The sequence below is a fragment of the Rousettus aegyptiacus genome, unplaced genomic scaffold (genome assembly GCF_014176215.1).
Source record: "Rousettus aegyptiacus isolate mRouAeg1 unplaced genomic scaffold, mRouAeg1.p scaffold_m13_p_9, whole genome shotgun sequence".
NCBI classification, from domain to species: domain Eukaryota; kingdom Metazoa; phylum Chordata; class Mammalia; order Chiroptera; family Pteropodidae; genus Rousettus; species Rousettus aegyptiacus.
In genome coordinates this window covers 41430455-41456351 of record NW_023416312.1, presented here as the reverse complement: position 1 = coordinate 41456351, position 25897 = coordinate 41430455, and positions in this window count along the sequence as shown.

Genomic DNA, 25897 nt, shown 5'->3' with positions numbered 1-25897 from the left:
CATTAAAATTAGAACTGAACTACAGAACAACCATCATTGAAAATTTCCTGAAATCTAGCTGAGCAGATGCTGGAGGCCAGCTCCAGCCAATTCCAGGGCTGAAGGAAACGTGGAGTCGGCGAAGGAAAAATGACAAGGAGAGAGCCTTGATGCAAGGCAGTTTTATTTTTTATCACCGTGAAATGTAGAGGTACAGGGTTTTTAAGCCCCAAATCCCATTCTTCATTCTGTCTAAACACAAAAGTCTATTTTTCTTCTATTCATTACCTGTCGACCCACAGGTTGGGTACGCAAGCAGGGTTACATACAGAAGCAGAAAGCTTGTTTAGATTGTTATGTTCCTATAAACAAAGGCCTATGTTCCTATAGCAATAGTCAACCAGTAATTTCCAGTAAGAATCATTATTTCAGCCACTACGTTCCCCCCTCCGCACCCCCCACCCCAGCCTTTATGGGTGTAACAGGGGCTTTCCACATAAGTACTGACACAGTGGCCTGCTCAGAAAATAAATCTTGCTTTCTCCGTTTATCAAGTTGTTTAATTCCTTATTACTCATATTTCTTTGTGCCTCATTCTCGTAAAAGTTGCCTTTCCCTCTAACACTCCCCTCCGTTCCTAAGGATGGAACAGTAATCAAAAGCAATGCATAAATTCCCAATATAGACAATACAGAAGAAAGCAACAGGCACAGATGACTCTAGCATCACTTGCTTTGCAAGCGACGCTTCACTCTAGCTGCGACTATGTCAAACAGCTTGAGGTCTGTGGCCTGCTGCAAACAGAAGTCCTACAACTAAGGATATACAGAAGGGGCCACTTAGAGACTGGCAGAAGTGCTGGAGATGCTAAACAGAATGGTCTCACGTCCACACATGGTGATTGAAAATCAGGAGGGATATCTTGACTGCAGAGGTTCCCCTGGAGGAACAAGGAATCCCATCCCCAGGCCAGGTTCCCCAGCCCAAGTTTCCAGGGCTGGGAAGAGAAGTCCCCACAAAGTCCGTATTTGCAAATCAGCAAAGATAGTGGCTGAGTGGGGAGAAGGGCTGCAGGAGCCCTGCACATAAACTTACTATCGGATGTAATCACTGGCTCTGAGCTTCAGTGCTGGGGAAGTGGCTCAAAGGGCTCCAAGTATATATAGGGAGGCACTGAATTGTCTGGCTTTAGGGGGAGGGTTGGAGGGGCAGATTTATTCCAGACAAAAGTGCTGATGGAGGCCTCTGTTCCTTTGATGGGCCCTCACTTTATCCAGTGTGCAGACACAGGCAGCCACACACTGAATCTCCATCAACCCAGCTAACACTGTTTGCTCTGCCCTGGAGATTCCCAACTCAGTTTGTGGGGCCACCCAAGCTGCTTTCCGTGGCCTTTCCATACAAATGGCCTGTTTCAGCTCATGCTGCAGACTTTCCAAAATTATAAAGATTCACAAAACCCAAACAGGCAGCATCTGGTCTCTACATGCTCTGTACCTCTTGCTAAGCAGTTTAAAGGCTAGAAAAAGTGGCGTCCAGCTTCGGTTCATGGCTTGGCCTCTGGAAGCACCTCCAAGCCCAACGTGGGTGGCAGCCACTTTAAGATTGGCTTACTGGCTCATGGAAGTTGGCCGCTGGAAAGCAACAGACTGCAGATAAACTTAGCTTGTGGCTGAGTCTCTGTCAGGAAGTCCCAAAGCTGGCACACCCAGTGGTTGGCTTTAGACTGTGCCAAAGCACCACCCAGGGCCACATCCAAGGACAAAAGACAGCACCGGAACCCTAATAAAAAAAAATCAGCTCCATAGGGTAAGCCTCTCAAAAACACCTCCTCCACTGTAATCACCAGCCAGTCCTCACAAACAATCAGCAGGAAGGTCAGTCCTTACCATGTACATGCAAACAGCAACCAAGGCTCAACTACAAAAGTAGGGCACACACAACCCATAAAAGCGACACACTTGGACCGCCCAGATCAGGTGACCAGGGAGACTACACCAGTGGGCCTCACAGGATATCTATTATATGAGGTCACTCTGCTAAGACTGGAAGATGTAGCAACCCTATGTAACACATAGAAACAAACACAGGGAGGCAGCCAAAATGGAGAGACAAAGAATGAGGCTCCAAATGAAAGAACAGAACAATGATCCAGGAAAAAAATGGAGACAAACAATCTACCAGATGAAAAGTTCAAAACACTGCACATAAGGATGGCTCGAGAAACTTAGGGAAAGACTAGATGAAGTCAGTGAGAACTTTAACAAATAGAAAACATAAAAATGGAGATAGAACCTTACAAAAGAATCAGTCAGAAATGAAGAATATAATAACTGAAATGAAGAATACTTTAGGAGAAATCAGCAGTAGATTAGATGATGCAGAGGACTGACTCAATGAAAATGTAGCAGAAAACATCCTATCAGAACAGCAATGAGAAAAAAGAATTCATAAAAAGTGAGGCTAGTTTAAAGGGCCTCTGGAACAACAAGTGTACCAACGTTCGCATCATAGGGATACCAGAGGAGAAGAGAAAGAGCAAGGAATTGAAAACCTATTTGTAGAAAAATAGATAAACTTTCTTAACTTGGCAAAGGAAACGGACATATAAGCCCAGGAAGTGCAGAGTCTCAAACAAGATGAATCCAAAGAGGCCCACACCAAGACACATCATAATTAAAATGCCAAAGATTAAAGACAGGGAGAGAATCTTAAATGCAGCAAGAGAAAACTAGTTAGTTATCTACAAGGGAGCTCCCATAAGAGTGTCAGCTGATATCTCAACAGAAACTTTGCAGGCAAGAATGGATTTGCAGGAAGTATTCAAAGTGATGAAAACAAGGACCTACAACTAAGGTTCCTCTTCCCAGCAAAGCTATTATTTAGAACCAGATAAATAAAGGGCTTCCCAGACAAGAAGAACATAAGGGACTTATCACCACCAAGCTAGTATTATAGAAAATGTTAGAGGAACTTCTTTAAAAATAAAAAGAATAAAGAAAAAAAGATAAAAATATGAATAATAAAATGGCGATAACTACATATCTATCGATTACTTTAGATGTAAATGGATTAATGCTCTAAACAAAAGACATAGGATGGTTGAATAGATAAGAAGACAAGACCATTACCTATGCTTCCTACAACAGACTTCAGATCAAAAGACACACACAATCTGAAAATAATGGTTGGAAAAAAAATATTTCATAAAAATGGAAACTAACACAAAAAAAGCTTTATCAAAAAAATAGTCCTGATTTTCAACTTAGAATAAGGTATGAATAGCCTAAGTGTTGGTCAATGGATGAATGGATAAAGAACTATCTTAACCTAGCAATTCTGTTTCTGGGTATTTATCCAAAGAAAACCAAAACACTAATTTGAAAAGATATGTACCCCCTTGTTGGGAGCCATTTCAAGGCAGTATGAAACTACCAGTAAAGCTGGGAGTTTTGCAGATTTGGCAAGTTGTGCAGTCTGCTGACTCGGGAGGAGGTGCACCTGGCTTCCGGGAGAGAAACTGAAGCTTCTTTGACCATGGGAAAGAGCATGTTAAGATAGCTACAAAGTTTCAGTGATTGTTTGTATACTTAGAGGTCTTTGCTTCTTACCACTCTGTAGGGTATAAATATGCTGTGCTAAATAAACTCAGGGCTGCTCGGTATTGACTGGGGGCCCTCCCGACTCTATCTCTTCCCTCTGTTTTTTCCTTAATCCTCACTCCCCCTCTCGGGTGCTGTTCGACTTTAGCCGGCTGGCTCTGGCATCCCCTTATGTTCCCCGCAGCACTATTTACAATAGCCAAAATATGGAAGCAACCTAAGTGCCCATCAACAGACGATTGGATAAAGAAGTATGGTACATATATACAATGGAATATTACTCAGTCATAAAAAATGAAACCTCACCATTTGCAACAACATGGATGGACCTAGAGGGTATTACGCTAGATAAAATAAGTTGGACAGATAAAGACAAATACCATATGATTCCATTTATATGTAGACCCTAAGGAACAAAATAAACAAAAAATAAAACAAAATGATATATACAGAGAAAAACTGGTGATTGCCAATGGGGGGGTGTTAGAGGGCTGGGTAAAAAAAGGTGAAGGTATTAAGCAGTGCACATTGGTAGTTATAATGTACAGCACAGGGAATATAGTCAATAATATTGTAACAACTATGTATAGTGCTGGATGGGTACTAGGCTAATTGGGAGGATCACTTCACAAAATATATAAATGTCTAACAGCTATGCTATGCACCTGAAATTAATATAAAATAATATTGAATGTCAACTCTAATTGAAAAATAAAAATTTTAAAAAATTTAAAAAATAAACTCAGGCACCATACATGAGAGTAAATTAGTTGCCAGATGATTCCAGATCCCAGCAGTTGAGCTGCTTTATGTTATCTTCCCAGCTGAGACCCCAGACATTGTGGAACAGAGATAAAGCAAGAAGCAATGCTTTCTTAGGCTCAAAGCAAACGGGTATATCTAAAGAGATCAACATGTGGTTTAGACTGCAAAAGTAGAACCAGTATCCTGTTTCCTTGAAAACAATAAAATTAAAATAGATGTTGGAAAAATCCTTACGTGCAGCTCTGCACTTAGTTTGTAAATCAAGGCTGCTTCTCTGGGTCAAAATAACTTAGATTCTTCAGGCAAGCATGAGATGTTTCATTTTTATTGATTTAAATTTCAAACAATAAAGTTTCTAGTAGTCTATGGGTTTAGAGAATAGTGTTCCTTAGTGAGTAAGAAAGCGACAGTAATTTAAAGAAAAGGATTATTAGTACTTTTTTATCTGTAGTACATCCTTGTGAGAAATACTGTTTCCTGTTAACTTTACAGCTAGCTTTATCTGTGTCTATTATCTCAGCTGAATAAATGGCAGGTCATATTTTTACAGTTCAACTTTTTTTTTATTCTTTCTCAGTAGTTATGAGATATAGGAAATTCCAGCCCTTAGTACATTAACGGGACATGGTAGCATGAAGTAATGGGTATTTTAGATGGAGGAGGAGGACTGGAGATGGAAACATGAAGTATCAGTCAAGGAGAACAAATACAGTGTGGAAAGACCAGAGTGAGGAAACAGAATGCTGAAAGGAGGGTGTGGGTGTGGAGAAACCTGCTTATCAAGAAATTCTCTATAGAGATAATGTTATATAACGCAGCCATGATTGCTAATATGTCACTCGAACTGGTAGTGAGTGTAGGCCTTCATATTTTTTCTCTTTTCTTTCCATAACCTATAACACTATGGCTGCTTAAATTTATCATTTCCACTCTTTGCTTTTTATAATATCAAACTTTCTCTAGATTTTTGGCTTTTTTATTTGAACTGGCCCTTTCTAAACATGAAAAACAAATATTTAGTCCTTTTACTAGGATTTTATAAACCCTAAATTGTCAGTTTGTATTTATACAGAGAATATGTAATTTTATACCATTTGGCTAATCCTCTATGACAAAGAAAATAATGGATGTTCTATAAATGAAAAAAAATGAGAAGCTGAGAGAGCAAACTTTTGTAGGTCAATGTCCATCAGAGGCCATGGCAGTTAATGTACAGCAGCTCTTCCTATAGCTCCCCCAGAAAAGATGGTGGAAAATACCTTCATAGATGACTTTTAAAAGATTAAAGGAGAATTGCTGGAATTCTAGTCTTTGTTTTAACCATAAGATTTTGGACAGATCATTTAACCCCTAAAATGGAGTGTGATTTGTTTGACCTACCTCACAAGGTTTTTAAAAAGGTAATGCATATAAAGTGCTCTAGAAAACTGAATGGGTAGTTACAGACATCCCTTCCAATAATGGATACATATTCTAGAGGATTCAATGGAATAACTTATGCTTCTATGCTATATTTTCATTCAGATCATCTCTTTGGGGATCAGGCTGACCCCACTATACTCATTGGAGGCAAAACAGGTAATAATACTTGTTTCTGGGCATTGTGGATAGATAGAGAAACTCACTTTGAAACTTATCTCTGCTCTATCCTAAGTGAAACGGCAAAAAAGGAACAAATGTCTTCTCTGTAGGTTAATGACCTTCCATGAGCAGCTCCGAACACACACCATCTGAAAAAAGGCTATACAGGCATGTGGGAACCTATGGCTGCCATCCCAGGGGAGAACACTCGTTGAGGTATGATTTCCATCTCGACGAGTAACTTCCTACTGATGTCTTATGCAAGGGTGGAGTTTATTTGATTTTTCTTTGCATGTGATCAGTCACACACTATCTGAGAAGATGGTATTTCATCCAAGGCAGCCTTTCCTCTCATCTGGCAAAGGAAAGCAATCAGGAGGAAATTCTAAGCAAGAATTCTCCATCCATAAATAGGATGCAAGGTTGCTGAGATACAGCTTCATTCAAGCTTGGGCTGGAAGTTGGCACCTAAATTCACACAGCAAGTACTTATTACATTTGTTGAATGGTAATTTTTGCCTAAATTTTTTGCATCCATGAAAACCATATTGATAGAAGAGAAGCTTCCAAGTTACAGCAGATTCCAGTATCCCATCACACTCTATTGTCGAGCACTTGCCTTATAAATATTTCCTGAGGCACCATGGACCAAGCTCCAAACACTGAGGCCAGCCAGCACAATCTTGTGAAACTGGTAAAGTGCATTTTTATATTTTCCACCCCTTTTTGTTCCCCTTCCATCTGCTACTCCTCTACACCCATTCCCTATCAAGTACCCAGGCTTGGGGATACATATGCATGTATTTCAGCTTCTATAGATAAGTGCTTTATGGAATTTGCATTTTGTATGGATGTGAAGATGTCTATAAAAGGGAAGACATGCTTCCAAAGGTGAAGGAGGGACTTTGGAGTCTTTCTAGAACCCCCTCCCTGTGACATTGTAAGAACCTCTTTGGTTCTTACAATGTCCCAGGGATTGTGTTAAGTGTTTTATGTGCAATGTTCCTTTTGATTGCCCAATATCTTTATGAGGAAGGCATTACTGTAATCCACATTTCATAGATGAGAAAACAGAAGCTTGAAAATATGATCAAGATCACATGGTTAATGCATGATAAAGATGATATTTGACCACAAGGTCAATCACTGCATTATGCAATCCCTCTCAGAAGGTAGTAATTACCCATTTCACCTAATCATAAGGCTAACCTTGTAATACAGTGGCTTCAAAGGCTGATATGATAATATCTGTCTCATCATAGGACCTCCTAAGATAATAGCTACTTACACAGCACAGGGACTGACTTCAGCTGGATGAATAGTAAAGATGTTGATTTCACACAAGCTAACACCATATGTACCTAGATAGGAAGAGGGCAGTTTTATCTGGCAGAATTAACTTATTTAACATTTATTGAGTTTCTGCTATGCATTAGTCCACAGTTTTAGGTTTTAGGAAAACAGGAGGGAAGAAAACAGATAAAATCTATTTCTTAATGAGTTATACATTCTAGTGAGCAGAGAACAGATAATAACAGATTGAATTAAATTATACATAATGTTAGCAGGTTATAAGTGCCATGCAAAGTAAAACAGAGTAAGTGGGATAGAAACATAAGAAGAGGTGTGTAATTATAAACAGTGATCAGTAAGGTCCTCACTTAGAAAATGACATTTTTTAAATGATTCAGAAATGTGCGGTGTGGTGACAACACATGATGAATAATAACTGTTAACTATTATTATTGCTTTCATTGCTGTTATGTACCATACCCGTTTACATTCTAAAAACACTTTATCTTTTTCAAAACTCTTTTACATATGTTATCCCATTAGATTATCACAAAATTCCTATGATGTGGAAAGGTCAAGTAGTAGCTCTCTTTCAGCAAGAGGAAAACTGAAGTCTGAGGTTAAATAGCACAGTTAAGCCACACAGTGAGGTCAATGGTGGAGCCAGACAAAGGATCCAAGACTCTAATTCAAAGTTCAGTATACTTACTACTTTGCTGTACTTTTTAGGTCTTAACTTTTCCAATGGAGGGTGCCAAATTCACAATTCATATCTGGTGAATGTATTTCTAGACACACATGGAACCTCTGAGGAATACAAGAAGCTCAGTCATGAAATCCTGAAAAAAAATAAATTAGAAATCTAATTTACAAAGCTATAAGTAAATGCAGATGTCATGCAGGCCAATACCTTAGTTTTACAGATGATGACACTGTAGCCCAGATAGAGGGGCGACTTGCCAGACACACAGGGAGAGAGTAGCAAAGCTGAGGCTAGAACTCAGGTCCTCTGAATTCCAAGACAGTACATATTTAACTGTCATAAAGAATTCCTTAAATTTCTCTCCTAGATTCGGCATTCAGGGGAATTATTTCTACTGCTGGCCAAAGATGTTGTTTTAAGATACCAAACCCCCATAATGGAAGTTAGTTCAATGTGTGATGCTGAGGATAGAGGGGACCTTCTTAGTGCCAACATATTTTTCAGATTTAGAAACTTAAAATTATTAGAGACACCACCCTATTCAAATTATTGCTGAGAGAATCTGACTTGATTTTTCCACAATATCTACATTGGTTAAAAGTGCTAAACTAAGTATCTCTCATGAGAGCTTTCATCAAGCCTTTTTATAAAGTGCTCACTGCTGAGCACTATTGGAGATATAAGAGAAATATAAAGAGTTTTAATCTTGGATATGCCTCTGTCTGGATATGTCTTTGGTTAAATTCTTATCTTTCTCTGGGCTATTAATCTCTATAGCCCTTTCTAGTTATAATATTTCATGAGTCTATAAATCTCAAATTATATGTACTAAAAAACTAAACTCTTCATCTTCCCCCACTTCCAAATCTTCTCTACTTATGATTTTCCCTCTTAGTTAATGGCGCCTCCATCTTCTAGTTGCTCAGAACAAAGATGTTGGTGTCATCTTTGGTAATTTTTTACTCTTATTTCCCACACTCTATCAGGAAATCATGTTGTTACTACATCCAAAATTTGTCCAGAGTTCAGTTTGTCTCACCAATTCTATTACTACCACCCTAAACCAAGCAATAAATTATCTTGGTCTTGTAGTACTACAATATTCTTTTTTTTTTCTGTGTGCTACCCTGCTTTATTTAAGTTTAGTCTTATAACAACCAGAGAAACTTGTTCACTTGTTAAAATAGAAATCAAGTGACTTTCAATTTCCCAGTAAAAGCCAAAATCCTGATAATGATCCAGGGTTGGATCAAGTACCTTTTACCTTTCCGACTTCATCTGCTACTCCCCATCTTGCTCAATCTATTTCAGCTAAAAAGGCCTCTTCATTGTTCTTTGGATACAACATACCAAGCAAATTCTAGTCTCAAGGTTATCGCATTAGCTGTTTCCCCTGACTGAAATATTTCCCCCAGAGTGTTATCTCCAGATCAACAACATCAGAGTCACTTGAGAAATTGTCATAAATACAAAGTCTTCAGCACCATCAGAGACCACTGAATCAAAACTCTGGAGGTAAGACCTAGAAATGTATATTTTAACAAACTCCTTGGCTGATTCTGATGCAAGCTAAAGTTTGAGAACCACTGGTATAGACTTAACATTTAATTAAAATATTAATTTTAACTTCCTAAACTATAATGGGATAAAGGACTTTTTTCATTTCCTGCCCCATTTATAGCATAATAACACTATTAAAACAACATAGTAGAGTTTATTTGCTTTTTAAGGAACTGACCATGTGAGATATATCTGTACATTTTGACATTACTGGTTTTCACCGCAATTTTCCCTCAGATATTATTGCTTTGCTCACCCTCAGTAAGTGGTCCTCGTGCTTTCCATCTCTGTGTTTTTATTCACGTTGTTCCTGTTCCTTCATATGCTATACTTACTTCTACTTATTCACTTCCTACCCAACCCTCAATCTATTTCAAATCCTACCTTCTGTAAACCTATCTTGACTAATGCAGTTCAGAAGAATCATGTTTTTTCTATTCTGAACTCATGTAGCACTTAACATCTACACTACTGCTTTACTAATAGTTCTAAGAGAATTTTCTATTTTTTCTCTCCTTTGATTATAAATACTTGAGAGCATAGTTCATACTTTATATATCTTGTGTAATAATCTAAACATACTGTCTGGGGACATAGAAATACTCACTGCGCCTTAAATGAATTAAACCTTTTCTGAAACAACAATCCCAGATATCTCACGAATAAAGTCATCTGAACCAAACTGTTGGAAGTCACTTCATCTGAGCACTAAAGTACCAGTGTTAATTAAAAAGGGAATTCACAGCCTATCAGCATTTTTTTCTGTTGCTCTGGCCTATCCTACAGTATTGTTTACTAGTCAATTATAAATCCTGGGGCTGAAGTCAAGCTAAAGAAAATTGTTAAGGAAAATTCAAGTAGATTGAAGCTGCATTTAGCGTCAAAAGTGGAGAAAGGAGAAAATTAATGTTTTCCAAATGGAAGAGAGCAGCTTTTAATTTGGCATGAAGTATTGATGATGACATCTCTCAACATGTGGTAAGAAACACATCAAATGATAAACTGTAGCTGGCAAAGGAGGACCTTTTGTTGCTTACGGTGAGATGATGTTTGATAGAAGAGGACAGGTTGAATAAGTGCCACCTTATAATGGAGTACAAGGCATGATACTGCCCTAAGAGGGGTATAGGAACAAATCTCTCTATATACCTCTCCAAGCATTAAGATTTGATTTCCCATGAAATCAGGTTGAAATGAAAATAAGACAAGCAGGAGGGGTCACATATAGGTAGCTAAGGGGGGACTGTGACTCCACAGACAAAAAAAAACAAAGGCACTCCCTGAAAGTAGGGAGGAGATAGTGTTATGGGATGACTCAAGTATAAATGTACCTAACTATTTGTTATTTTTTTAGCACAAGCTGAGAGTAACTCCCCTTTTTCCTCTTAGTTTGTCAATGTTGCCCTAATTCCATTCTCAGAGGGCCAACAGAGTCTGCCTTGGCGTCCTCAATTAATGAGACTCCAGGGCAGGCTAAAGGGAAGTCAGAACTCAGTAGGGTCCAGAACTCTGTAAACCTCTTCTCTCTGAAGAACAGCGTGACACTCTGATACATTTTTCCTATATTCTCAATCTTGCTTTCAGAAAAATAAGACATAGTACACACAGCCAAGTTTGTTCAATGACAGTCTCTCTGACCTTCTCCAAGCATCCTTTTAATCTTTCATATCCAATAATACAGTATTTTGCTGAGTATCAAAGTTGCTGTCCAGGATATTTTAGGACTAGTTCCTATAGTTTTAGTAACCCAACAATGCACCGTGACTATAACTAGCTTTGTTGGAATTTATAAGTTTCTGTGTCATTTGAAGTCTGAAGTGTTTTGCACAGTGCTTTATTGATATACAAATATACTTGGAGGGAAAATTAAGAACACTTTGAGCTCTTGCAGTTCTTGATTCCCCATGTCAGACCCATGTCAGCAAGTCATCCTTATGCAATTATGGCATTCCCTTATGCACACTGTTGATTGGCATGTGTCTGTTGAAGGAGAAGTATCTAATTTCAAACAAAATACATATCAGGTGCACATGTTGGGATAAGGCACTTACTTGATTCATAATTAACAACCTTCAATAATTTGATTTGGTTAAACTTATCAGTTGGTACAAACAAGCCAAAAAATGTTGAGTTGAGATGATTAAATGTGATAGGTCAATTTTTTGAGTAAGGAAAATCACCATCAACCTGACCAAAGAATTAACATGCAGTTTCTAAATAGGTTCCAAGGGAATTTCAAAAGAGAAGCAATAAAAAAATAAAAAATAAAAATAACATCAAAAATGCCCCATGAAGGAAAAGCTATCTTAATATAAGCACAACCAAATGAAGTGGGCTGATTCAATTCAACATGTAAAACAAAGCTTCAAATCTCCTGGCACCTAGGAATTCCAAAATAAAAATAACTCCCTTCAATGAAGATATTGCTTTGTGATTGAGTCTCTTGATGGGATGGTCAGCTGTCTCAACCTATTCAGAAAAGCTTGGCATTTGGATTGCCTCTCAATTTAATTGAATGGGAGAACTCTTTTCTCTTTCAAGCAAATCTTTAGATTTTATTATCTGTTTAAAGTGTTGCCCGCAATTTATGGAATAAACATTTCCACTTTATTTTAATTTCATATCATAGGAAAATAACAAAGACAGTACAGTTATTGATCACAGCTGTGTTTATGTGTTACATGTAATCTTAAGAATCAGAGTCAAGGTTTTTGGTTTTCCCTTACAATCTGGCCACAAAATAAAGAAGGGATTTTTTAAATATTCATGTAAATTTAAAAATCTATTTTAAAGCAAGACTTTTGAGTAATAAAGATTGACCCAAAATAACAAATTTGTGTTCCAAACTTCCAGTGTGTTATAAGATATTTTTGGCATCAAATTATAAAATATGAGAAGACTTTTTTGATTCCTCATTTTTACATTTTGATATAGTACAGAAGTTCATTGCTGTGATTATTTTATTGTTTCTTTTCCAAGATAAAATGGAAAGTTGTTTCTTTCCTTCTGAGAGTGTTAAGATTTTTATGAAGTTTAATATTCATTAAAAATACCTGTCACTGTACATATTTGTTTTGAACAATATTAATAAAAATTGAAACCTAATGAGGGATGAGAATACATGAAAGAAGGAGGTTTCTCTAAGTCTTTACCTATGCTTAAGTTTCTAAAAGATGTTTACTTTTTTTAAAATATATGGTTAATGCCCTTTATAGAAAGGATAACTACATTTAAAAACAGATTATAAAATATATATTACTAGGTAAAACAATGTCAAATGATTTTGCTATATCTTCCACTCCAGCATTTGGACCAATTTAGCAAATAATGAAGAGATCTTTCAATACAAACTAGAATAGGCTTATTTTTCTTATTACTATCAGGCAGGCTAGCATGAATGCAACCTTAATCTGAAGTGGAGAATGATAACCTAGCAACCTTAGATTTTTATAATGAATTAAACTAAGAAATTATCTTGAGAAGTTATTCAAGTAGGGCTTGTTGAATTCATTTGGAGTACACTACAAAGAAGTGTAAAAGGCAAAACTAAGTCTTAGACAAAATTAACAGTCCATCTATTCATTAATTTGTAGCATCAGAACCTATCTGCCTTCACTTTTCTTTCAGCAGGGGTTCAAGTTTGCTACAAAGGAAGTTTTATAGAGTAAAAAGGGGCAACACTGGGACAGTGTCTGATTGGCAGTCTTTCTATTAAGATGAGATTTTTCTAAAATGAAAGATTATCTAATTGGTCTTCAAATACATTTGACAATCCTTGGCAAAAAGGCAAGTGAGCACTTGGGGGGCATTTAAATGTTATTGTTCAAAGTTAGGGACAAAGGATATTCTGTGGCTAGCTTTTTACAGGGAAGAGTGGATGAGTGAAGCTTGAAGGGGTGCTTTTTAAATGTCATAGCAGGCATCGCCTATCTTATAAGCCCATACTTCCACTATGTATTACCCCATTACAAATTCATACTTCCATTATGATTGGGAAGTGGTTAATATTTTGTACCAATGACATTCCTAAGGTTTTCACACTTGCTGGCAAGCATGAAATCACAAATTCCACAGAGCTTGGTTGGACCAACACACAGACACAAACATACATACATACACTAATACATATTCATGTATGTGCGAATACACATACATAAAACCCCCAGCATTGACTCCTTGTGCTCTAGGAGCTGTCTAACAATAAAAAAACTGTTTAACTTGGTTATACTGATTGAAAGACATCTTTTAATGAATCCCAGGCAACATATCATAATGTTATGTGATCACTAGAGCAAACCATATAAAAAGAAAAATGTAAGGACAAATATATCACTATGATACAGTCCAACTTCAGAATGTCTTTCATAACTTGCAATGCATATGTATTTTATTTTGAGAAGGCAGTGATGGAAACAAAAACAGTAATTGGATTGGGCTTTGTGAGTTAGAACTTTTGTTATATCAGAAGTGACCAAAGGATAATTATTACTGGCTGAAGTTACTATTATTTTAAGGTTTTGATAGTCATCCCTAGATGGTTAGTCAGTATTATTATCATTAGATAAATTGCAGAGATGAATGTCATTTCCATTGCTTATTTGAATAGCCATGCTTGGGCCTGGCTAATACTCTACCACTACCATCATTTTCCTTTTATTAATATTTCATTTTGAATTACAATCCATTATTTCTTAATTTATTGTGTTAAAAGATACTTAACAAGTGTATGATGGAATTATATACCATCATAAAGATATTTTAAAATATTTTTTAAGTGGGCTCAAGAGATTAAAACAGAGACTCACCAGTAGCTTCCAATTAAGATGGAGGATACGTGAACACTGTGCTTGTCTCTTCCCACATCAAAATCACAACTAAACTACAGGATAGCTATCATTGGCAGTCACAGAAGTCCTAGAAATGAGGACACACAGAAGAAGCAACCATGAGACTGGATGGAGAGGCAGGGACACAAAATGACTGGTCCTACATCTCTGTGTGGTGGTTGAGAATCAAAAGAAATATCTCAGCTGTGGAGATCCCCCTAGAAGGCTGAAGGGTCCTGGTCCCAGCCAGGCTTCCAAGGACAAGGTTTCAGGGCTGGGAAGAGAAGTCACCATAACTTCTGGCTGTAGAAACCAGCAGAGATTGTAGCTAAGTGAGACAGAGGGCTGAGGTAATCACAGACTTTTATCTTTTTTTTTATTAGTTTCAAGTATACAGTACATTGGTTAGACATTTACATAGTTTACAAAATGGTCCCACTAATTGCTACTTCTCTGATTCCCCACCTAGCCAATATATTAATGCTAACTGCATTCCCCATGTCATATTCCCCATCCTGGTAACCATTGATCAACTAGTAATTTGTGCTTCTTTAATCCTTCATCTCATTCTCCCAGCCCCCCAACCCCCATTCCCTCTGTCTATCACCAAATTGTCCTCTATACCTGTGAGCGTTTTTGATTAGTTTGGTTTTTTTTTTGTTCCTTAGATTCTACATACAAGTGAAATCATATGGTATTTATCTTTCTCTGTCTAACTTATTTCATTCAGCATAATAACCTCTAGGTCCATCTATGTTGTTGCAAATGGTAGGATTTAATTTTTTTCAATGGCTAAGTAATATTCCATTGTATATATGAACTATAACTTCATTATCCAATCGTCTATTGATGGGCATTTAGGTTGCTTCCATTTCTTGGCTATTATAAGTTGTGTTGCCATGAATATTGAGGTGTATGGATCTTTACAAATTATTGTTTTTGTTTTCTTTGGATAAATACCCAGAAGTGCAATTGCTTGGTCAAAGGGTATGTCCATTTTTAGTTGTTTGAAAAACATCCATACTGTTTTCTATCGTGGCTGTACCAATTTGCAATCCCACCAACAATGTATGAGGGTCCCCTCTTCTCTGCATCCTTGCCAGCACTTGTTCTTTGATTTATTGATGACACTCATCTAACAGTGTCAGGTGATATTGTATTGTGCTTTTAATTTGCATTTCTTTGGTGATTAGTGACCTTGAGCATTTTTTCATATTTCTGTTGGCCATCTGTATTTCCTCGTTGGTTCAGGTTTTCTGCTCATTTTTTAATTGGATTGCACAGACTTTCCCCTTCAACGGCCAACATATGGACTTACTCAATGATGAAATCACTTGGTGTGAGCTCCAGCTCTGGGGCAACAGCTCAAAAGGTGCCAGGGACATACAGGGAGGAACTGAGATGTTTGGCTTCAGGACAAGGGTTGGAGGGACACCTTTCTCCAACACAGAAGTGTTGGAAGAGGGCATTATTCCTTTGTTGAGCCCTCTCCTGGCCAGCTTGCAGACCCATGTGGGCAACATATCTAAGTCTCCACCAACCTGGCTTACACTAGTTGCCCCGCCTTAGTGATTCCTTAACATTCTGCCCCTCCCAACATGTGGGCCCACCCAAGCCACTTCCGGTGGCTTTTCTATATAAACAGCTTGTCTTGGATCATGCTATAAACTTTCTTAAAATCTCTCAAAGGTTCACAAAACTTAAACAAGCAGCATCTGGCCTTGGCATGCCCCATACCACTTGTTGAGTAGTCTCAAGCCTGGCACTAGTGGCAGCCAGCCTCCATTTGTAGCTTGGCCTCTCAAGGTAACTTTAAGCCCAGCATGAGTGGCAGCCATCTGTGGATTTCTTGGTGGCTCAAACCAGGTAGCCCCGGGTCAGGCGCAGGCTATAGCTGAATATAGCCTGCAGCAAGGCCCCTCCTAGGAAGCCCCAGCTTGCATGCCTGGTAGCCGGCTTTAGTCAGCTGGAGCACCACTAAGGATCACATCTGAGGATGACACACCCAAAGGGCACACAGAGCAGTCACCAGAGCATGCTAATACCAATCCGGCTTTGTAGAATCAACCCCTGCACAACAGCTCCTCCACTGGTCATAGCCAGTCACCACGACCAATCAGCCTTAGGGTCAACCCCTCCCACTGAAAAGTAAACAGCAACCATGTCTCAACTACAATAGGAGGCTGCACACAACTCTTGCAAGGATAGATAAATCCGGAGCACTTGGCTCAAGTGACCAGGGAATACTGTGTCATTGGGCCCCACAACACACTTACTACATAAGGCCATTCTCCTAAGACCAGGAGACATAGCAGCCCTCCCTAACATAGAAACAAACACCAGTAAGCAGCCAAAATGGGAAGACAAAGAAGCATGTCCCAAATGACAGAACACTGGTTATAGGGATTCTCAATGAACTTTGTTGGGTAAAGTAGAGGTACTCAGAACTTTAACAAAGAAATAGGAAAGATAAAAGTGGAGGTAGATAACATAAAAAAGAACTAGTTAGAAACAAAGACTACAATAACTAAAACAAAGACTATCTTAGGAGGAATTAATAGTAGATTAGATAAAGCAGAAGATCAAATCAGTGATTTAGAAGATAAGGTCGCAGAAAACACCCAATCAAAACAACAATAAAAATAAAGAATCCAAAAAATGAGGGTAGTTCAAGGGGCCTCTGGAACAACATGAAGTGTACCAACACTTGCATCATAGGGATACCAGAGGGAGAAGAGAGAGCAGGAATTGAAAAACTGGTTCAAGAAATAATGATGGAAAACTTCCCTAACCTGGTAAAGAAAATAAATATATAAGCCCGTGAAGCACAGAGAGTCCCAAACAAGATTAACCCAAAGAGGCCCACACCAAGACATGTCATAAATAAAATGCCAAAGGTTAAAGACACAGAGAGAATCTTAAAAGCAGAAAGAAAAAAGTGGTTAGTTACCTACAAGGGAGCTCCCATAACACTATCAGCCAATCTCTCAACAGAGAAGCATTACAGGCCAGAAGGAATTGGCAGGAAATATTCAAAGTGATGAAAAGCAAGGACCTATAACCAAGATTACTCTACTCAGCAAAGCTATCATGTAGAATTGAAGGACAGAAAAAGAGTTTCCCAGACAAGAAAAAGCTAAAGGAGTTTATCATTACCAAGCCAGTAGTATAAGAAATGTTAGAGGGACTTCTTTAAAAAGAAAAACAAAAGATAAAAAGATAAAAATATGAATAATAAAGAAGCAATAACTGCATATCTAGTAACAATTATTTTAAATATAAATGGTTTAAATGTTCCAATCATAAGATAGGGTGGCTGAATGTATAAGTAAACAAGATCCTTACATATGATGCCTACAAGAGACTCACTTCAGATCGCAAGACACAAACAGACTGAAAGTAAGAGGATGGCAAAAGTTGTTTCCTGAAAATGGAAACAAACATAAGAAGGCTATGGTAGTAATACTTTTGCTAGACAAAATAGACTTTAAAACAAAGGTTATAACAAGATACAAAGAAGAACCTAGTTATCCAAGTTCTGTGTATTTATCTAAAGAAACCCAAACCCACAACACCACTTCGAAGGGCCAAGTGAATCCATGTATTCATTGCAGCATTTATGGTAATCAAGATATGAAGGCATCCTGGATGTCTATCAATGGATGAATGAATAAAGAAGAGGTGATTACACACACACACACACACACATAAATGGAATGTTAGCCACACACACAAAAAAAAAACAATGAAATCTTGCCATCTGCAACAATGTGGATGAACCTAGAGGGCGTTGTGCTGAGTGGAATAAATCAGACAGAGAAACACCAATGTCATATGTGGAATCTTGAGAACAGTATAAACAAACAACAGAAACAAGCTTATAGATACAGATAGCATTTTGATGGTTGTCAGTTTGGGGGGTGGAGAATGGGTGAAGGGGGAAGGGGATTAAGAAGTACAAATTGGTAGTCACAAAATAGTTATGGAGATATAGAGTATAGCATGGAGAATATAGTCAGTAGTATTGTAATAATTATGTATGGTATCAGATGGGTGCTTGATTTACTGTGAGTTAAAAGTTACATAAGTGTCTAATCATTGTGTTGTGCACCTGAAACTAATACAATATTGTATGTCAAGTATAATTGAAAAAATAAAAATATGTAAAAAATAGAGATCAACTGTCTTTAACTGATATGGAAAGAGGAGAAATAAAAGAAGGAAATAAAAGAGGTTGAAGCATACCCCATCCCATACCCACCCACAACCTCAAGACCTAAGAATACTGTCTATCTCAAGTAGTATAGAATAGTGGTTAAGGATTTATTTCTTCAAACTAAAATACTTGCATTCAAATTATGGACCTGCTGCTTTATTAGATATATAATTTTGGATAAGTTATTTAATTATCTGTACCTTGGTGTCATCATTTACAAAATGGAGTTAGGAACTCTCTCTTGGGGTGGTTGTGAGGATTAGGTGAATTAATATATATTAAGTGCTTGACAACATGAATAGCATGTAGTAATTTAAGTTTAGCTTTTAAGTAATCACAAGAATTGTGTTGGTCAAATAATAGCTTACATTTATTGAGCACTCACTACATGACAGCTCCATCTTTGAGAGATCACTGCAGACTGGCTGGGTCCCTTGCCCACAGGTCCTTGTTTCTCTCAAGGTGGCCTATTTTACATGATTATCTCCTTCTGGATTTTAGTAATATTTCTTCTCTTTTCATATATAAACCCAAAGTGGTCAGCTCTGTTCTTTCTCATTCCTTTTGAACCTATCTCAGCAGGGATTTTATACAATTTGGCCGTTCTCAATTGTTCTGAAGATTCTAGTAATATGCCTGTCTGTACACTGTCCACTTACCTAAAAATGATACATAAATTTTTGAGATCTAAGGAGGAATTGGTTGAATCACAGATACATCTCCAGATAGGCTCAAGTTTTCATCCTGCTTGGGGTTCATTTCTTTACCCTCTCTTCTCCTTACCTTCTTGTAAAAAACATCAAAAGTTTTATCTTTGAGTATTCCCCTTATATGAAATGCTCAATGACTGAAATTAGTCATGATAATTCATTCAACATTTACTGAGAGTCCAATGTGTATTAAACACTACAAAGGTACTGGCAGACCAGACATGAATAACACTTGGATTCCTGTTCTTGCAAAGCTCCAAATCTGTTAGACTGCTGAAGACTTAAGTGCTTCCTCGCCTTCATGGCTTTTCTCTGGCTCTGCCTGGCCAGAGCCTCAAAATAAAAGGCTGAGACTAAAGAACATGAAAAATCATACTGGTGGAGAACATCCAGATGTATGGTGGTAGAAGGAATGAAGGAGCCAATTCACGTACTGTTTTTAGGCTGTCCATGACTAGACCACAATCATCTGTGATGAAGAGAAAGCTATGTTTTCCTTCATTTCTTCCCAAATATCCTTGAGGCATAAGTTCCAAAAGTCAGGAAGGGTAAAATGGATACAAGAATATGTTGAGAACAGAAACAATAAAACATCCATGAAATGATAAAGCCTAAAGTTTCTCCCAAATTAATATTGGGACAGAAGGAGGCCCACTTTTCTTTCCTATGCCCTGATATCTCCATGGGAGGTCTCAAGTGCTCTGGGGCTTTGACAATCACTCTAAATGTCAGAGAACAGTTTTATTGAAAGGTGCTTATAGAGAAAAATCTAAAAAATATATATAGAGAGAGGGGAAAAATGACATAGATGATAGAAGCTTTTATTCATCTCTCTTGCGACAAAATCAAAGTTGTGACACAAACACAGAGCAAACAGCAAGGAAAGTCACCTAGGATCTAGATAAATAGAAGCACTACAACTAAGGAGGGAAATAATCAATCAACCTGCAATGGTAAAGGTAAGAGGGGGCAAAGACAGGAGGCTGCCCTGTTCCTATTAGCTGAGTGAGACGGAGGTTAAAGCAGCAGCAACTGGCAGCTGCAGACACCTCTTAAAGTGGCTGTGTCCATGACCAGACTTTTGAAGTGGCGGACCTGCTCGCTCTGAGCCCCAGTGTCAGGTTGGCTGCATGGGGGGCACCAGGGACTTACAAGGAGACACTGAGTTGTCGAACTGAGAGCCAGAGGCCAGGATGTCGCCCGGACAGAAGTGCCAGCAGTATCCATTGTTCCTGTGCTGAGTCCTCCCCACTACCCAGTGTGCGGACGCAGTGCTGCCATAGCTAAGATGTCATAAAACTGGATAACAGAGGTTGCTCTGCCAATAGATGTCCCTGAAACTCCACATCCCCCAGCTTACGACCCCACCCAAGCCACATCCATGTGTGTCCTTGGAGAGTTAGGTGTTCCTTGTTGGGCAGCGTCACGACTCACACTACGGGCAGTTGGTCTTGGTTTCTGGTATGGTTTCTTGAAGAAACTATAAGCACAACATCAGTGGATTGCTTGCTGAATCTTAACAGGTGGACCAGGAGAGGCACAGGCTGGGGCTAAATTTGGCCTGCACCTGAACCGCTTTCCAGACTGTGCCACTGGACACCTGCTACACAAAGCCACACTAATCAGACTAAGAGACTTAGGAGTTTTGCTTAGTACCTAGAAACAGATGCAGAAGGACAGTCAAAATGGGAAGGCAAAGAAACAGAATCCATATGAGGGAACAGAACAGAGCTCTAGGAAAAATGGAGTCAAGCAATTTAAAAGATGCGATATTCAAACACTGGTTATAAAGATGCTCGATGAACTTAGGGAAAGTGTCAATGAATTCAGTGACAACTTTAACAAAGAGATTAAAAAAAACCATAAAAATGGAAATGGAAATTATAAAAGGAAACCAGTCAGAAATGAAGAACACATTATCTGAGATGAAAAGTATATTCAATGGCATAAACAGAGTGGATAAAGAAGAGGATCGAACCACCAATATAGAGGATGGAGAAACCAAGAACACTCAATCAAATGGCAAAAAAAAAAAAAAAAGAAAAAAAAGTAAAAAAAGAAAAGGAAAGAAAGAAAAAAGAAGCCAAGACTATAATAATTTAAGAAGCCTATGGGACACTACTGAATGTAAAGATATCCATATCATAGGGGTACCAGAAGGAAAACAAGAAGTTAAAGAGCTATTTGAAGAAATAATAATGGAAAACGTCCCTGAACAGAAGAAGGAAACACAACCCCAGGAAGCACAGAGAGTTCCAAGAAAGAAGAACCCAAAGATACCCACACCAAGACACATCATAATTAAAATGCCAAAGGTTAAATAAAAAGACAGAATCTTAAAAGCAGCAAGAAAAAAAAACAGTTACCTACAGGGGAACACTCATAAGATTGGCAGATGACTTCTCAAAAGAAACAATGCAGGACAGAAGGGCTTGGTACAAAATACTCAACACGATGAAGACCCAAGATCTACAGCCAAGAACACTTTATCCAGCAAAGCTATCATTTAGAGTTGAAGGACAGATAAAGAGCTTCTCAGACAAAAATAAGCTAAGGGAATTCATCAACGCCAAGCTAGTATTACAGGAAATGTTGGAGGGACGTCTTTAAGAAGAAATTGCATGTATCGAAAACAAGAATAAAGAATGCTAATAACTAGATTCCTCTCAACAACTACTTCAAATGGAAAAGAAATAAGTGCTCCAACCAAAAGATAGAGTGGCTGAATGGATAAGAAAACAAGACCCCTACATATGCTGCCTACAAGAGACTCACTTCAGATTAAAATATACACACAGACTAAAAGGAAGGGGATGGAAAAATATATTACCTTGATGGACCTAGAGAGTATTGCACTGAAGTAAATATTGCATGATCTCACATAAATGTGGAATTTAAAGAACAAAATAAACAACAATGACAACAACAAAACCAGAAATAAACTCATAGGTACAGAGTCTATTTTGAGGGCTACTAGCTGGGAGGGCAATGGGGAGAATGGCGAAAAAGGGAAAAGGGATTAAGAAGTACAAATAGCTAGTTACAAAAAAGTCATGGAGATATAAAATGTAGCATAAGGAAATAGCTAACAATGTAATAAATATGTAAAGGGGGAAAAGGGTACTAGATTTAGTAGAGTGATCACTTTGTGAGTTATATAGATTTCTAATCACTATGCTTACAACTTAAAATAATATATTATTGTATGCTACATATAATTGGAAAAAACGAATTGAATTGTACAATGTAAATATGAGCAACTAATTGTCTATTATATTTCAATAAAGCTGTAAAAAAGAATAATTTAAAGATCCAAAAATAAATATATAGATAGATGATGTATTATTGAATTGTACACTTGAAAACTATGTAGTTTTATTAACCAATGTCACCCCAATAAAATTAAATAAATTAATTAATTAAATAAAAATAAGAACAAACAAACAAAACACTAAGGGTAGCCTAGGGGCAAAAGTGGGATTGTATTTTATGTATGAGATTCCACAGGTTCTTTTCATCTGCCTAAATAATATTGTTCTGAGATTTAAGAGATTTAAAAGCTCAAAGCTTTTATTCATACCCCCATTTCACCTTTCGAAACTTTATCCTTTTAGTTTAATAATTGCATTGTGTTGTTTGCAGAACCTAGCTTCTGACTACAGTGGAACCTTGGTTTTACTCCCCGCTCAGCCACAGAAAAGATGGGATGTCAAGTTATTTAACCATTCTAAGATTACTTTTCTTTATCTGCAAAATGGAGCTGTAATGTAGTCTGTGCAGAGTTGCCTTAGGAGTACATCTCTAATGATTAACAGAGTACCTGGCACATAGAAGATGCTCAAATTGGGGCATTTTTCTTCCTCCTTTCCCTTCTCTTAAATCCATCTCTGAGCCCTGAACACACGTGAGTGACTAAAAATTGACCTAGAAATGTGGGAAAGTATCCAGTTCAAGGAGACCAAAAGCACAGAGGATCTTTTAGAATTTTCCCTGGGTCTGGACTTTAATTCCTTCCTTCCCCAGCGACTTCTCCCCCCTGCTTCCCTGAAGTCCCTGCACAGATGGATTTTGTCTACTTTGTATTTCCTTTCTCGACAGCACTTTACTTCTATTACTAAATCATCACTTGTACTCATTTTCATTTGTTGATATGAGGTTTTGTTTTTATTCTGGAAGTGATTCATCTAAATTTCTTCCTATGGTTAGAAATGAATAGTTTTGTCTGCCTATTGACTAATTTCTTACGTTGACAAAGTGGTTGGCCACATATGGTGTAATTGGAAATACCACCACAGTGTCAGCTTGCAATTGTGTCTGCCTTACCCGTATTTTAGTCTCCAGCACTGGCTGCCACAGTGCTTGCAATTCCCACTTCTTTGGTTTAGGGTAGTGGTTAAATTTTTTTTAAACTATGGTCAACCAGATCTTGATATGCTATATCAACAACTAAAAAAGAAACTACCTGGAGGTCTGAGGCATTGCCCAAGAACGATTTGATGGGCTAAGGGAGAGTTTTAGCACCAAAGACCCGGCTAAGGTATAACATTTCAGTGTGCTGAGTGAGAGCTTGACTTAACTAACGTCCAATATCCCACTCAGTTCAAATATTCCAATATATTTTTCTCAGAACCCTCCTAACTTGTTTTATTATCCTCATTTTAGACCCACTTTCCATCTATGAAGCCTTGGAGCATATACAACTCCCTTTTACATGTAATCTTTTTGGATGTTCCCAATAATCTTATGAGGATCATGTGCCCAATAACTGTTCACATAGGGAAAAAACATTCCAGGATGACAAAGTGTACCAGGATTGTTTTAGTGACAAGATGGAATCTTCCACTGAAGTTTGGGAATACCATTATCTTTGCAGAGTAGCACACACATGCCTTAGGATACATTTTGACTACTGGCAAAAATGGTTTATCAAGTAAATATATATTTATTTCATTATATTTCTATATTGTGTTGCAGAGATGAGCATGACTATGAAGGCATCAATGAACATGAAAATTATGTAAATACAACTTTCCCAACTGAGTCATAAGAAGCATGGGTTCTTTCCTAAAATGAAGAAAATGATTTTTTTGTGGAAGTATAAACACAATCATTTAAATTTATACTTCTGCTTAACAAGCCCATTTAGATTCTGGACAAGTCAATGGGCGCAGTCATTTATGAACAACATAAGTGGCCAAAATCTAATTGCTGAATGAGTTCAATCATTTGGGCTCCTGTAATTGCTGAAAATTGAATGATCTCTTCATATGCATCTATCTTCATCCTTTTAAATTATTGATAATCATCCTCTTAGGAATAAATAAAGATGTAATATTATCTTCTAACTCTACAGCATTGCATAAATTGAAGAAGGGCCAGGTGGAGACCCCATAGTAGAGGCCTCACAGTGTCCCTGGCTTCACCTTTCCTTAACCTATAGCTTAATAATAGATTGTCCCCTGTAGCTTGGCTCAGAACTTGGAATGTCCCTTGCCATAGAAAGTTGTCCTGAAAGTTATGATTAATTCCCTTAGGCTTATTGATCACAATCTTTATGGTCTAGCATTCTTTCTAGACTACTACCATCTCTGTTCTTGGGTTACTAAGGCCACTGGAGGACTGCATTGCCAGAGGGAAGACTCCATGAAGTACAACAGACATGGCCCCCTAATTGTCTTGCAGCTTCTGGAATAATTCCAAGATTTTCCCTTAAATACCTTAAGCCAGCCTGAGAAAGTAAGGCAGTTTTTGAAGGAGTTGATCTTCTGCCTTTTCATATTACCGATGCTTTGACAATAGCTCAACTCTTGTGTTGGTTTATTGACAGAGCAGCACAGGCAGCACAAACTCAGACTCAATTGCACTCTGGTTACAAGTTTACTAAAAACATTGATACACATTATCTTGTGAAATCATGGTGAGCTCCCTCTGATGTAGTTACTGTTTCATTTTATAGTTGAGGAAACTGAAAATAAGTGATTGACTAGCTCAATTTCATATAGCCAGTAAGCAGCAGGACCACATTTTTACTCCGGTCTTCTGACTGTAATTCCAAAGCTTTATTACACTTTATTCTTTTTATGGAAATTTCTGTTCATTAGTAGTAATCCTATTTCAGACTCTTTAGTAAAAATCCATAAAAACGCTGTACCATGTAACATTTTTCTAAACAACGAATTGAAGAACACTGACTTCTATACTTTTTCATGAAGCAACTATGTTTATTTTATTATATAGCTGGATACTGGAATGATTTAGTGGATGGGGTCAAGGAAGAAACAGTGAGACATTTGTTTGATTAATATGGTTGCTAAGGCAATAGGAGCCTTTTACTATTTCTGCTTTTGACAATAAAATTTTTAAATCAACACTATAGTTAAATAGGTACTGAGTTGTTGCCAAAGGCTAGTGTATCTGAAGACAACATTTGTTTGAGGAGTCCTTTTTTCTAAAAGAGGAAATAACTTTACAGACTCATCAGGTCACTTCAGTGCCTAAATAGTAAAATAAATGTCATATTTTTTCAGGTAACATACAGGGCAAGACAGTGTTTTAGGCCTATGGGGAATACTTTCCAAGGAAATCTCCAGTGGCATTTAGCAGAAAAGTAAGTATTCCAGGAAACCTTGGGCCAGTCTGTTTGCCACACTTTATCTCAGTTT